We start from the raw sequence: 13,621 nt of genomic DNA, 5'->3' as shown, positions 1-13,621 counted from the left end.
AAACATCAGGTTTATTAATTGTTATATGTGGACTAATAGAATAGTTACTGAAACTAAAATCTTTTGGAAAAACAGAAAATTATTAGGACTAAATAATATTTTTCTTCTTATTTCAAATTAGCAAGTTACTTTACCATCTTTCTTGCAACATTAATCTGATCACCATTTTCTTGAAGCTGGAAGTTAGAAATTACCACCTAATCAAATACATATACAAATGATTCCTCAATTCAAAATATCTGACAAATGATTTTCTCTTCTCTTATTGAAGACCTACAAATTGGGGAATCCAACTACCTCGCAAAGCAACTCATTCTACTTCTAGAAAGATTTAATTTTTAGGAAGTCCATATTTGTTTATACTTAACTTTGATCCATTCTTCCTAGTCCTGTTATCTATGATGAAACATATGAAGTCTCATTCTTCATCCACATGACAACCTTCCAAAACCTTGAAGAAACCTTCACATGTCCTCCTGTCCCTATACTTCTCTTTTCTAGACTAAATATGTCCATTTTCTCATATACACTCAAAATTCTTCTTAATCCTGGGTGTCCTCCACCAAATACTCTCTAACTAATCAATTTCATAAACTGTGATTCTTTGAAATAACCATGATATTCACACAAGATATGCAAAAATCATGAAAATTAAGATTATCAACACCATGTTGTTCAAAGCTATAACATTCTCTTTTTTGATGATTCAAATCTGCAGCACTTTATTTACTTTTTACTGCTATTTTATTTTCCAAATGCATGTTATGAAAGTTTTTTTAAACATTCATCCATATGCATATACATATTTTTAAGTTACAAAATTTCCTTCCACCCTCCCCACAGTGGCAAACAGGCTAGCATTCTGCATACATATTTTTGATAATCATGCTTACAGATTAATCATTTTTTTGGTATGAGCATTTGGGATTAAGAGAAATAAATACATAAAAGATAATTTTTATAAAATGTTCATCAGATTCTGAAAGGCTTTTTTGGTTTTGATTTGTTTTTCTTCTTCTGGATAGTATTAACATTGTCTATAGCTGGTCTAATGAGATTGTTCGAGCTCTCTGAACTGCTGAGAGGAACTGCTTCCATCACTGTTTATCATCCCACAATGCTGTGGTTAATGTGTATATTGTTCTCTTGCTTCTGCTCCCTTCACTTAGCCTCGGATCCTGTAACTTATTCCATGCTTCTCTAGAGTTCAACAATTTATGGTTTCTTTTAGCACAATAGTATTTCATAGTATTCATGTACCATAATTTGTTTAGCCATTTCCCAATTGATGGACATCCCCTCAATTTCCAATTTTTTGCCACTACAAAAAGAGTTGCTACAAAAATTTTAAAACATGTGGTTCTTCCCATCTTTTATGACTTCTTCTGATATTGACCTAGAGTTGAAATTGCTGGCTGAAAGAGAATTAAAAAATTTATTGTTCTTTGGGCATAGTTCCATATTGCTCTCCAGAATGATTGGATTCATTCACAACTCCACCAGCAATGTATCAATGTCCTAATCCTCCCACAACCTCTCCAACTTGATCATTTTGCCTTTTTCTCATTTTAGCCAATCTGATTGGAGTCAGGTAGCTATAAAATTCTTTTTTTACAAATTTACTTATTTATTTTCTTCCATTTGTACATGCTTATTTCCAACTTAAAAAATTTCCCTCCATCTTCCCTTCCCACCCCACCCCCCTCAGCAGGGAATAGTCAGATTAGCATTTATATATATATATATATGTATATATATATATATATATATATATATATATATATATTTTGTTAAATATATTTCCAAATTTGTAATTTTTTGGTATGAGGAATTAGGATTAAGTGAAAGGGATAAATTAAAGATAATTTTTATAAGTTGTTTATCAGATTTGGAAAGTTTTCTTCCTATTTGTTTTGTTTTGTTTTTCTTCTTGTTGGGGATATTATAGACCATAACCTGTCTAATACTGTTGTCCTAGCTCTCTGGACTGCTGAGAGGAGTTGCTTCCATCATAGTTGTTCATTTCATAATGTTGTTGATGTGTACACTGATCTCTTGGTTCTACTCCTTTTGCTCAGCATCAGATCCCATAAGTCATTCGATATTTCTCTAGAGTCCAATTATTTATTGTTTCTTATAGAACAATAATATTCCATAGTATTCATGTGCCATAACTTGTTTAGCCATTCCCCAATTGATGGGCATCTCCTCAATTTCCAATTCTTGGGCACTACAAAATGAGCTGCTATTAATATTTTGGAGCATGTAGGACTTTCCCCATTTAAAAAAAAATTTCTGGATTCTCCTTAGCATTTTGGTGGAAAAGTACAGTACATATAGACTCCTATAAAGCCAAATTCCACTAAATTATGAATAATGTTCAGAGCATTTTTCTAGCCATGACTCCCTAATCTTATTGGTAAAATTGGTTTTTGTACTTAAGTTTGATTCTTTCATCATTATAAGATTTCATCTTATTAGATGTATTAGATGTAACCCAATATTTTTAACACATGAAGATTCCTTTCAACTCTGACTGTTCTGTTCTGTCTTACCTTTCTATCCTGGCTTTGTGAGTTTACAAATTTGATACTTTCTATACCTTCAACAACACCCTTAATAAACACGTTAAACAGAAGAAGTATAAGCTTAGACTTATAGGCTGCCCTCTGGAGAACTACTGACACATTGACCTTGAAACATGGAATAATTTATTATTAAATATAGGTCAAGTATCTGTTTATTTGCTTTGCACAAAGCACCCACAGCTTGCATAAGTAAAAGAATTTGTAAGCACTTATAAAATATGAATTGGTTTTTGTAGCATAAAGTATGTATAAGAAAGTATTAGAATTGTAAAAAAGTAATTCATTTATTTTTGTCATTGATTCTCAATTATTTGATAAACTGCTTGAAAACCCTGTATCTACTTTGTGGAATTTTCAAATCATTTTGGAGAAACATGTATTGTGCAAGAATAGGGTATAAGCAACATATAAAAAGAGACTAGAAAGAATTCTGGAGGGCTAAAACAATGAGCTTCAATTGTATTATACCATTACCATAAACTGAACTGTTACCCGCAGTTGTCTATAAATAGCATTGATGCATATAAGTTTAGCTACATTTTAAATGCATAGTCTTATCAAATAATTTTCAAGTTACATGAGATCCAAACTTTTTTTTGATAGACATGTTTACAGATTAGATATTATCGGTATGAAGAATTAGGATTAAGGTAAGCAGAGACAAAAGAGATAACTTTTATAAAATGTTTCTCAGAATCTGAAGGGTTGCTTTTTTATTTAGTTTTGTTTTTCTTGCTCTGGATGAGATCCAAACTTTTCAAATAAAGGGACTCAAAAGAGAAGATCGAAATCATGTTTGAAGTGGATAAGTTGTATATTATAGTAATTGTTCTCTTGGTAACCAAAGTTGTACCAAAAAATGTATGGGTTTATATAACATGATTTCTATTCAACTCTCAAGGATCAGTTATTTTATCCACATGTATAGTAACAATTAATTAAATTAATAATTTAAATTAAATTGAATATTGAAAAGTAAAGAATAATGGGATAACCACTTGGTGTGAGGCCATTTCTACCTTAACAGTGTGGAGAAGTGAATAGACTATTGATCTTAGAATAAGGAAACCTTGACATCAAATTCTGCCTCAAAGTTTGCTAGCCATTAAATCCTTTGTGCTTGTTTCCTTTTTTTGTAAAGTGAGAAAGTTGGACTTAATGGCCTCTGATTAATCTTTCAGATCTAAATCTATGATCCTATGATCACAATTGAAAAATATGAAAATGAGACCTTTATTTTAATATAGAAGTAATTTAAAAAGATTTTAATATTGATGTAAGTCTAGATATTTGCCATCAGAAATTACAGATATAGTATCCTATTGAAATTCAGATTTTTTGATAGATGCAGATTAAGCATGGAAATTTTAGAAACCCTGTAACATCACAAATTTTAAAAATTTTAGTTACTTCCCAACACTAGCATAAACAGGTAGCTAGAATTATATAACAGGAGTTCACTATCCTTCATACTATTAAAAATGACAAATCACCCATAGACCAAAAATATCACTGAGAATTTAATAAATAAATTTTCCCTGAAATTAGTACATGATCACAGACCATACCCATGTTCTCCCCTACATAATTTGTCAAAATTTTAAAAAAATATTAAACAGATGCCATAAAAATATTCATACTATCCAAACTATATAAAATGAAAAACTTTCAAATTTAAAGATATTAAGATATTAAAGATAAAGAAAGTAGGGCTTTGAAGATATCAAATCCATCATCCTACCTGTTACTGGAGTTATAACAAAAATCCTTTCAGTGAACCTACTGACAATGTAATTTTATCTTAATACTTTTATTAAGTTATAAACAGTCATTTATTCACCAGTTCAATATGACATAGAATATTAATTATAAAAAGTCCAATAATTTATACAAATGCCATCTCCTTCATTGAATTCCATTGAAAAAAGATGAGAAAAAGATAGCAATAATAAATAACATATAATAATCTTTTTATTTAACACCCTGTTTGAAAAGTAGTTTACTCTATCCTATTTGAACCTCACAACAATTCTATGAAGAAAGGTAAAAAAGATATTGTTGTCTTCAGTTCATTGATGAAGAAATTATAATTCAAAGATATGAGGTGACTTCTTATATAGCTGGAACCAGGAACTGAATGTTCTTGACTATAAGTCAAGGACTATATAATCCTTCATGTGGAATCAAATCTCTAGACACAGGGTATATTAAAAAAAATCAAGGTTTAAAGATAACTCTTTTTCTCAGTTCTTTAGTTTATAGAACTCTACAGATTTTTAGCAGAATTTTGTATGTCCACATAACTGGAGAAGAGTGAAATTTTACTGAGACATAAACAACAATTGCAGCAAACTCAGTCTTCATTGTGATGGGGGGGAATGTGATTTTCTAACTAGAAATCATATCACCATAAGGTATCACTTACTTGCTTCATAACAAACTTTTTGCCTGGAAGAGGTTCTTGAGTTATTTTGTTTTACCTTTACCTTTTTTCCCTCTTTCATTTGTACATATAAAATGCAAGAGCTGTTTTTCATATATACACGCAAACTACATTCCCACTGGAGCAGTTAGAACACCCCACTTTCAACAGAATATGTACAAATGCATCATTAACTTTAAAGCTGTTAAGTGGGCACACGATATACCTGCCTAAAATTTTCACTAGGAAAAATGACCTGCACAGAAACACCCAAGCTTCTGATATTTTCCAGAACATATCCCATGGTTACTGTGAAATATTTGGAAATCTTTTTGCTGATAGATATGCAAACAAAGCAAATTCAGCAGTGATACTAGAATGTCACAGCATTTTCCTATTAAAAGAGAAAAAAGTGATTAAAATTCAGGCTTCCCACTCCCTAACTTGTCTCCCCATAATATTCTATTTGATTATTCTCCACTGTAATTGAATGCAATGGGTACAAGGTTAGAAAAGTTGAGGCAAGAAAGGAGAGTCAGAATTTCTTCAACTATTCAATTTAAGGAAAGAACAAGTATTTAATCCAGTTTTGGAAAGCTTTCATCTGATCCTTCCAAACCATCCTTATAAGGATCAAAATGCAACATGTAGAAGAGTAGAGACATGAACAGCAGGAAAGGTTTCTAGGAGGATAGAATAAAGATTATTTATTAAGTATCTACTGTGTGCCACATATTGTGTATCTTTCAATTATTATCCCATTTGATCCTTACAAAATCCATGGGTGCTGTTATTCCCATTTTAGAAATGAAGAAACTGAGGCTGAGAGAGTTTAAGTTAACCAGATTGATGCAACTAGTGTTTAAATTTGAATTTGAACCCAGGGCTTCCCAATCCCAAGACCAGTGCTCTATGCACAGAGTCATCTAGTTACTTATGAATCTAAAGTACAGAGGACTGAGTTTGCCATTTATCTAAGTGACAAAGAATAGGTGTAGTCCTAATCTTTATGTCCATGAGGGGGAGGGTTAAGGGCTCATGTAGCATCTGTGTTCTTTCAAGGTTTATGATACATTTTTGTGCTTTGTTGTGGGCATCCATAGTTGAGCTGGTTCACAATGAACAATTCACCAGGTTTATAAGCAGAGTTGATGTATGTGTGTGACAGATTCAGACAGGTTGATGAAATTTGAACCTATTTCTGAGTTTTTTTCCTTTGCCATTTGGAAAGATTGGTCAGAAGTGGAACTTATTCATAACAAGGATTCTTTCCATCTCTCTCATCAGTAAGAATGTAGTTAAGTCTTCTAAAATTTGATTTCAGAACTAAGATCCATTAAGTTTTTAAATGTTTATGATTCTTTCTAATTATTCTGGAGAATTTTAATACCATGTGTTCACTGTCCCTTTTCAAAGAAATTACACAGCCAAATTTAGAGCAGAACAATATTAATAATAGTTATCATTTATTTAGTATTTCAATATTTACAAAGTTCCTTTCAAATATTATCTCATTTTACCCTCACAAAACCTTTGGAAGGTAGGTGTTATTAATCCCACTTTACAAATGAGGAAACTGAGGCAGGCAAAGGTTAAATAACTTTTCCAGGGTTGCCTACGTAGCAAGTATTTGAGGTCAAATATGAACGCATATCTTCCTGACTCCAGGTTCAATACTCTTCATTATAGTATTAGCTGCCTATTTCACAGTTCCTCATTACAAGATTCAAACATGCTATAGAAGAAATCATATCCACTAAAATATAAAGCAGATAAGCATCAGTTATTTGCCTCTGGAAGGCTGACTTAAAAAGTGTGTCTTACCACTCACTGTCAGCTGGCATATGCTTGATAAAAGGATAATCCTCTTTTCTCCTTTTATTTCCTTATTTGATTTCCTTAAGGTTTGTATTATAACTAGAAGAGATGTGCTGTACTCAGACCGTTATTAAATATTCAATATGAGCATATATATTTCAGAAATAGTGAGACAATACAGAGAACAACTTGATTTATTATTTTGTTGATTTCCTAGGCTTCATTTTTTGGGGGAGGGGGTGTTTACAGGCCAATAGCTAATCACTTAAGTGAATTGCCCAAAGTAGCAAATATCTGAGGCAGGATTTGAACTCAAGGTATTCCTAACTCTAGGGCCAGTGTTCTATCCATTGCACCACCTAGCTGCCCCATTGCCTCAAATTTCTAATGGACTTTTATAAGACTAGATGTTGTTTGCCCCTTTCAAATTTTATCTTCTATGCTAATTTGTTTGTACTGGGTTTCCATAGCCCTTTCCATTGGCCTCAACATTATCCCAGGCAAGAGCCTTGTGTTTTACAAAATGGTCTACCTAAGTATTGTGATTAGTTAATGCTTGCTGAATGGAATGGAATTTTCTAAGATCAAGGCCACTGGTCAGTGCAGTCAAGATAGTTTTATTTATTTTTATATTTTGTAGTTTGCCAAATTGAATTCAAATCCTGCTTCAGGCATTTACTGGGAAAATAATTTTTCCTTTCTATCCCCCAGTTTCTTTATTTTCAAAATGGGTAAATAACACCTATCTCAAGGCAAGGGTCCTGGAGTCAGGATGACCAGAGTTCACATCTGGCCTCAGGCACTTTATAATTACCTAGCTCTGTGACCTTGGAAAAGTCACTTAATCCCATTGCCTTGCAAAAACCAAAAGAAAAAACTCAACTATCTCTGCAAAGTATATGTATATATATATGTTAGAATCTTTCAAGTGTCATATGAATCCTATCTACTATTGTTATTGTTTTTGCTATTGTTGTTAAATGGGTATAAATTGGCAGTTGAATATCTATCCTGCAATCAGGTTTCAACCCACTGTATTTGGTGAGAGGGTCAACTTGATGAGGGAAAGCAGAAATCTCTGTTTAATTCATTCCTTCTTAGGGTTATGCTACTTAATGTTTTCTTGAAGGGATATCTCTTTGTTCTCATCTTTCTTATCTCCTCCAATAAAATGAGAGAAGACCAGAGCTTTGGAACAAATTCTTTGGGAGTACACATTTTTCTCCTTTGGAAGATTCCTACAGCCTCAAAAAACTTTATTAAACATTCATAATGACTACTTTAGTCCTCTTACTAGTATTTGATTGTGGGATTGGGAGGAACAGCAGGGCACTGACAGGGGAATTCTTGTTTGACAAGATTTTATTAATTTTCTCCATACTTTCAACCTTACAAAGTAACTAAAAGAGTTGAAAAGGGATAGGATCAAAGGATCAGAGATGGAAGGGACCTCAGAAGACATCTATTTCAATTCTTTTATTTTATCATTGAGGAAACTGAGGCTCAGTTAAATGATTTGTTCTGTTACAAAAACTAGTAAGAATTTGGGGTAGGATTTGAACTGACATTCCCCTATTCCAAGTCCAGCACTCTATTCACTATCCACTACCCCTCAAAATTGTTCCAGGTCCTTCTCCAACATCCTATCATCAACTACTTCCCCATTTAGAAAGAAAACACCATGCAACAAGCTTTACAATGCCAAGATGGAACAAGAAACAGGATATTGTGAAAGCTATGCTTCATTTCACTTTGAAAATTCAATGATTCTTTGATCTATTGTCTACATTCATAATAACATCCCCTCCTCCTCCCTTCTTCCCTTCAATTCAAAAGTATAATCTAATTTCCTTAGGTTCAAAGATATAAAAATCACACAGAAAAGATAAGAGGTTCCCAGTGAGTTGCGACTCAATTTTGGGGGGGTGAGGGAAGGAGGGTTGGCTTTATTTTTATATTGTCATATAGAGGGGAAAAAAAGCTTTTTTTTTTATTTTTGCACTCATTTTTCTTTATACATGTCTCTAAATTTCCTCTCTCCCTTGAGCAGATTTTTGGCCTGGAAGGCAATTTTTCCAGGTTTGTGATCATTCTTAAACTCGAATTTGTTCCCCAACTTCACAAGGCTGACAGTTTCCTCTACCTGTCTGAACATGCATACTTTCACTACAACCAATTTGTTTCCCTTATTACCAACAGCAGGCGCCATGGTCTTCACCACCAAATTAAATACAGCACTGCAGATGTTGCAGCTTATGAGGTTCAGGGCTACAATTTATCTTCTCTTCCCCCCTGGTGTTGTCAGAGCTGCCCTCCAATTCTCCACCCTTCAAAATTAGAGACAAATAGAATAACAGCTGCTGTTCCTGCTGCTCTGAATAATTCATGCCAGTTTAGCTTTAGCTTGGTCATGTTATTGGCCTTGTTTAATACCAAGGGAAAGTGTTGGCCCTACAGAGAGTTCCCAAAACAGGAAGTTTTATGGGAATTTTAATGATGCTTCTCTCCCACCTTAAAATCTCTTCAAAATGAAAATCACATGATATTTTAAATAGTTTTTATATTATAAAATAACAACAAAATTACTCTTCCTGGAGAGTTATTTCATTAGCAATCACATTTATAGCATATTTTGGACATCTCATTTGATCTCCACTGTCGATGGAAAAGAGAATGTTATAAGGCATGAACTAGAGATAAACAACATATAAGCAAAAAAGATGTCAATATTGTTGTTCAGCCTTTGTCGTCAAAGAGTATTAATGACCTCAGGAGGGCAATTTCTTGATTTGTAAGTAAATTTCATACAAAAAGTAAATTAACGGAAAAATAATCTAAAGGAATTTAAAAAGTCAAAAAAGTGCTCATAATTGAGTTTCAAAAATGTCTTCTGCAGTAGGTAGCATTTGAATTACACCTTGAAAGTAGCTAGAGATTCCAAGAAGTACATGATAAAGAAGGAGAAAATTGCAGGCATGAGGGGACAACCTGGGCAAAATTAGAAAGGTGGGAGATGAAATATACTGTGAAATAATCAGTAGGCTATTTGACTGGAACATGGAGTAATGTGAAATCATTTTACATTTTCTGATTACATAGTTAACTCCCCATTCTAAAGAGTACATATGGGAATGTGTATCTGAAGAGTCCCTATCACCTCTCAACACCTACAGAAGTTTTTTTACAATTAATTCCTCCAAATCCTTTCATGAGTGGGTACTGTCCTTTGATTTTTCCCTATTGTTTTCCAGTTTTCTAGCATAACTCTTAAACCTTGCCAGATTTCACTCTGCTATTGGCTAGACTTCAATGGTAAGTGGTGTGATCTCCTCAGATAAAGGCAACTTAGAAAATTAGATTTTATCCTCTGCCAAGAAACCTTAGACTTTTCAACCCCTAAACATTATAGAGCCCTTGTCTTTACTTTTTCCACATTAGCTTCTAAGGCTTTATGCTAATGAAGTGCCATGCTTAACATGAAAAAAAAAGCCAAAATGGAAGGACTTGTTATCAAACATAGAGCTTCTGATAAATTGAACCCAGGAGAGAACAGGTAGGATGCTTGTTTGGTAACCAATTGCTACTGGCATTTTTAATCTCTACCATGGACCTGCATATATCCAAAATAGGTTCATTGTCTCTTCTTTAAGATGTCAATAATTACACAATCTTTTCTCAAATTCAATATTATCATTTCTTAATTGCTTTAACTTAGCACAAATGTTTTAAAACTGTTCACACTCCTAAAGTTAAAATGATTCACATAAAGTATTATACTTACATCTAAGACTTATGAGCCTTTCTATATAGTACAGGGCAAGTTATTTATGCTATCATTACCACCCAGAGTTTTTTCTTTCTCAGTGTTCATCAATTGATACAATTTTTGGGAAAATGAAAATTTAAACCAAAAGTTAATCCTAGGCCAGGAATCTAGTTTGATTTCCCAGGTTCTTTTCAAGGGAAATTCTCTAGGAATTAGAGTAAAAATAGGCCTTCTAGAAAAGGCAGATTCTGGGATTTAGTGTCTGAAAAGAACTTAAGAACTATTTAGTCTATACCTCTCTTTTTTATAGAAAACAAGGTGCATAAAAACTAGTTAATTTGCCCAAGTTCTCATAGGTACTAAGTAGCAATATAGATTTTTTTAAAAAGACTGGATTGTTCTATACTACCAACTCTGGAAACACAGGGAATACTCACAGGTCATTCTTACTTCTAATCACCACCAAAACAGTTACCTGCTCCATTTCTGACTGGGACAGATTTAACTCTACTTTGGTACCACAGTCCACTCCATCCTCTTATCATCATATTATTGTCAGATTTAGTGGAAACACAATTAAAACAGTCCCACCAGAGAGAACTCTGTAATTCAAGGGAATCACTGGCCTCAGTCCCTCAAGTATCTGGTATTATAGGTGTGTGTTGCCATGGCCAACTGGAACTGCACTTTGAAACAGGGTCATCTAACTCAAAAGCTAGTGTTTTGCTCAATCACATTATGCACCTGGATATATGAGGAAGCTTGTACCAGGAAAAAGGTTCTTCAAAATGTATATTGAAATGACAGTCACAAAGAGATGAGAAAATGAGTTATCTATTTACATCTCAATCATTAATCACTCTAACTCACATTTCTTAGGATGCCCTTTCTTCAAAACTATCTATAAACTACGTCATCTTCTTGTTCTTCCTGTTCTTGTTATTGTTTTTCTCTTCTGTTCTTATTTATTATGACTGTTATTATTATTATTCATATCTGACAAATGAGGAAATTAATATCTATAGTCATATTAATAACAAGCATTGGGCTGGCACTGGAACCCAAATCTTGGGTTATAAATGTGATGCTTTTTCTCTTTGTCCAATTTTCTCTTAGCATCAGGATGTAGACAGGGTATGGACTTAAAGTTGCTGCTCTCACATAGTCTATGCATATTCCAGCTTCTGATGACAAGGAACTTTATGACCAAAAAGATGTCACTTTCCTTCAAGGAGCCTTAATTTTCTCAGATGTAAAGAAACTGTCATAAAATGTCTGATCTCTAGCAATGAGTCATCATAGAATCAGAAGCCAGATGACTTGGGAGTCAAATGGTCTAGTCTTCTAATTTCATAGAAGAACCTGAAACCCACAAACATTAATTAAGGAAAAGATCTCTTTTCTCTGTCTTTTTTGTATTAACTGTGCTTCATTATTTGAATGTACTTCTTTCTTACTTCTGCTTCAAGGAATCCTTCGCGTCTTCAAAGATGCAGCTCTAGCATACTATCTATATGAAGCCTTTCCTAATCTCAACAATTGCCAATACCCCCCCCTTATTTATATCTAACTGTTTTGTATTTGTATTTATTCTTCACACACACACACACAACACATATGTGTATATATATATATATATATATATATATAAAACTTATATTTAAAGGATTTAAATATGCCCTATATGATAAATTATATGTATGTATGTTTGTAGATAAATAATTTTGTTATTTCTTTATTAGAAAATCAGTTCCTTATGAGTAGTGATTACTCCATTTATTGTTTTTGGCTTTCCAGGATTTAGCACATTGCCAAACATAGTAAAAATTTAACAAACATTGCTTGGTTTATTGTTTGGCTCAGGTCATACAGATTGTTTTTTGTTTGCCCTTCATTCTCAAAGAGGACCATGGCATCAGGAAGGTAATGCCATGCCTTGCAAATGAATTGAATTGAAGTGAGGGAGCACTGTGTAAAGTCACCAGTCTCTCTTTCTCTTCTGGAGCCATCTGGGTCCATTGGCAAGACATAGATCTGCATGACTGTAGATGTCCCATATGTATAGTGGGAGAACCTGGATTTTTTAAGCTAAGAGTTTTCCAGGACTCAGTTTGACTGAAGAAATACACCTTCAGTGATTAATGCTAGGTAAGAAATGAGTTCAAGAATAGCTTCTTTTACATAGTCTTAAAAAAATTCAATCTGAGAGGGAAAGATCCTCAGTGTTTTGGACCCAAATAGATACAAATAGATAATTATCTGATGAAAACAAGGTTGAATTTGATATGATAAGATTCGCACTAACTATAACAAAGGAGTATTGAAGATTATCAAATAGGATTATATACTAAAAAGTACTTTATATCCATTTGGAGAAATATATATGTTGGTTTATTATTGCTGTGGGTATGAGAGATAACCTTTGCACTATTGCCAGCTCTAGTTCAGCCATTAATAAATGATTTCTGAAGGAATGAATGGAGGAATGAATAGCTGCATGTATTAACTGCTACAGTAATCTAAGTATAGATCTAATGGGGATCATCATCTTGCTCGATGATGCTCAGCAGTAATCAGGAAATAATAAAGGAGAAAGGTGAAGCTAAATTTGCATTGTTATTCAACTATACACAAGCATAAGATTTCGGTAAATAATTTGGCTCTTTTACTCTACATTTTACCAAAATTAGAGATTTTGGGAGAAGATTATTAGGGAAGAATCAAGACTGTTTTTAAATCTGGGGAACCTTCTCAGGAACGACAGTTCACACTAGGAAGACACAGAGCCCAAAGGGATATTTTCATCTCTTCTCCACTATTTTGTGGTATGGTGGGTATGCTTTAACTCTTTGAAAGAATATATTGGTAAAGAACTCCAACAAAACCCATTAATATTGAATTAATGGATGGAAAATTGCTGAAACAATGATTTGTTCATTAAATCATTGTCAGTCAAAAAATATAAATTAAACATCTATATATCCCATGCAGATTTTGCTGAACAATGAAAAAGGTGTGGTCTTTGTT

The sequence above is a fragment of the Macrotis lagotis genome, chromosome 1 (genome assembly GCF_037893015.1).
Source record: "Macrotis lagotis isolate mMagLag1 chromosome 1, bilby.v1.9.chrom.fasta, whole genome shotgun sequence".
NCBI classification, from domain to species: Eukaryota; Metazoa; Chordata; class Mammalia; order Peramelemorphia; family Peramelidae; genus Macrotis; species Macrotis lagotis.
The sequence above is the reverse complement of the archived record's forward strand: the minus strand, read 5'-3'. Positions refer to the sequence as shown.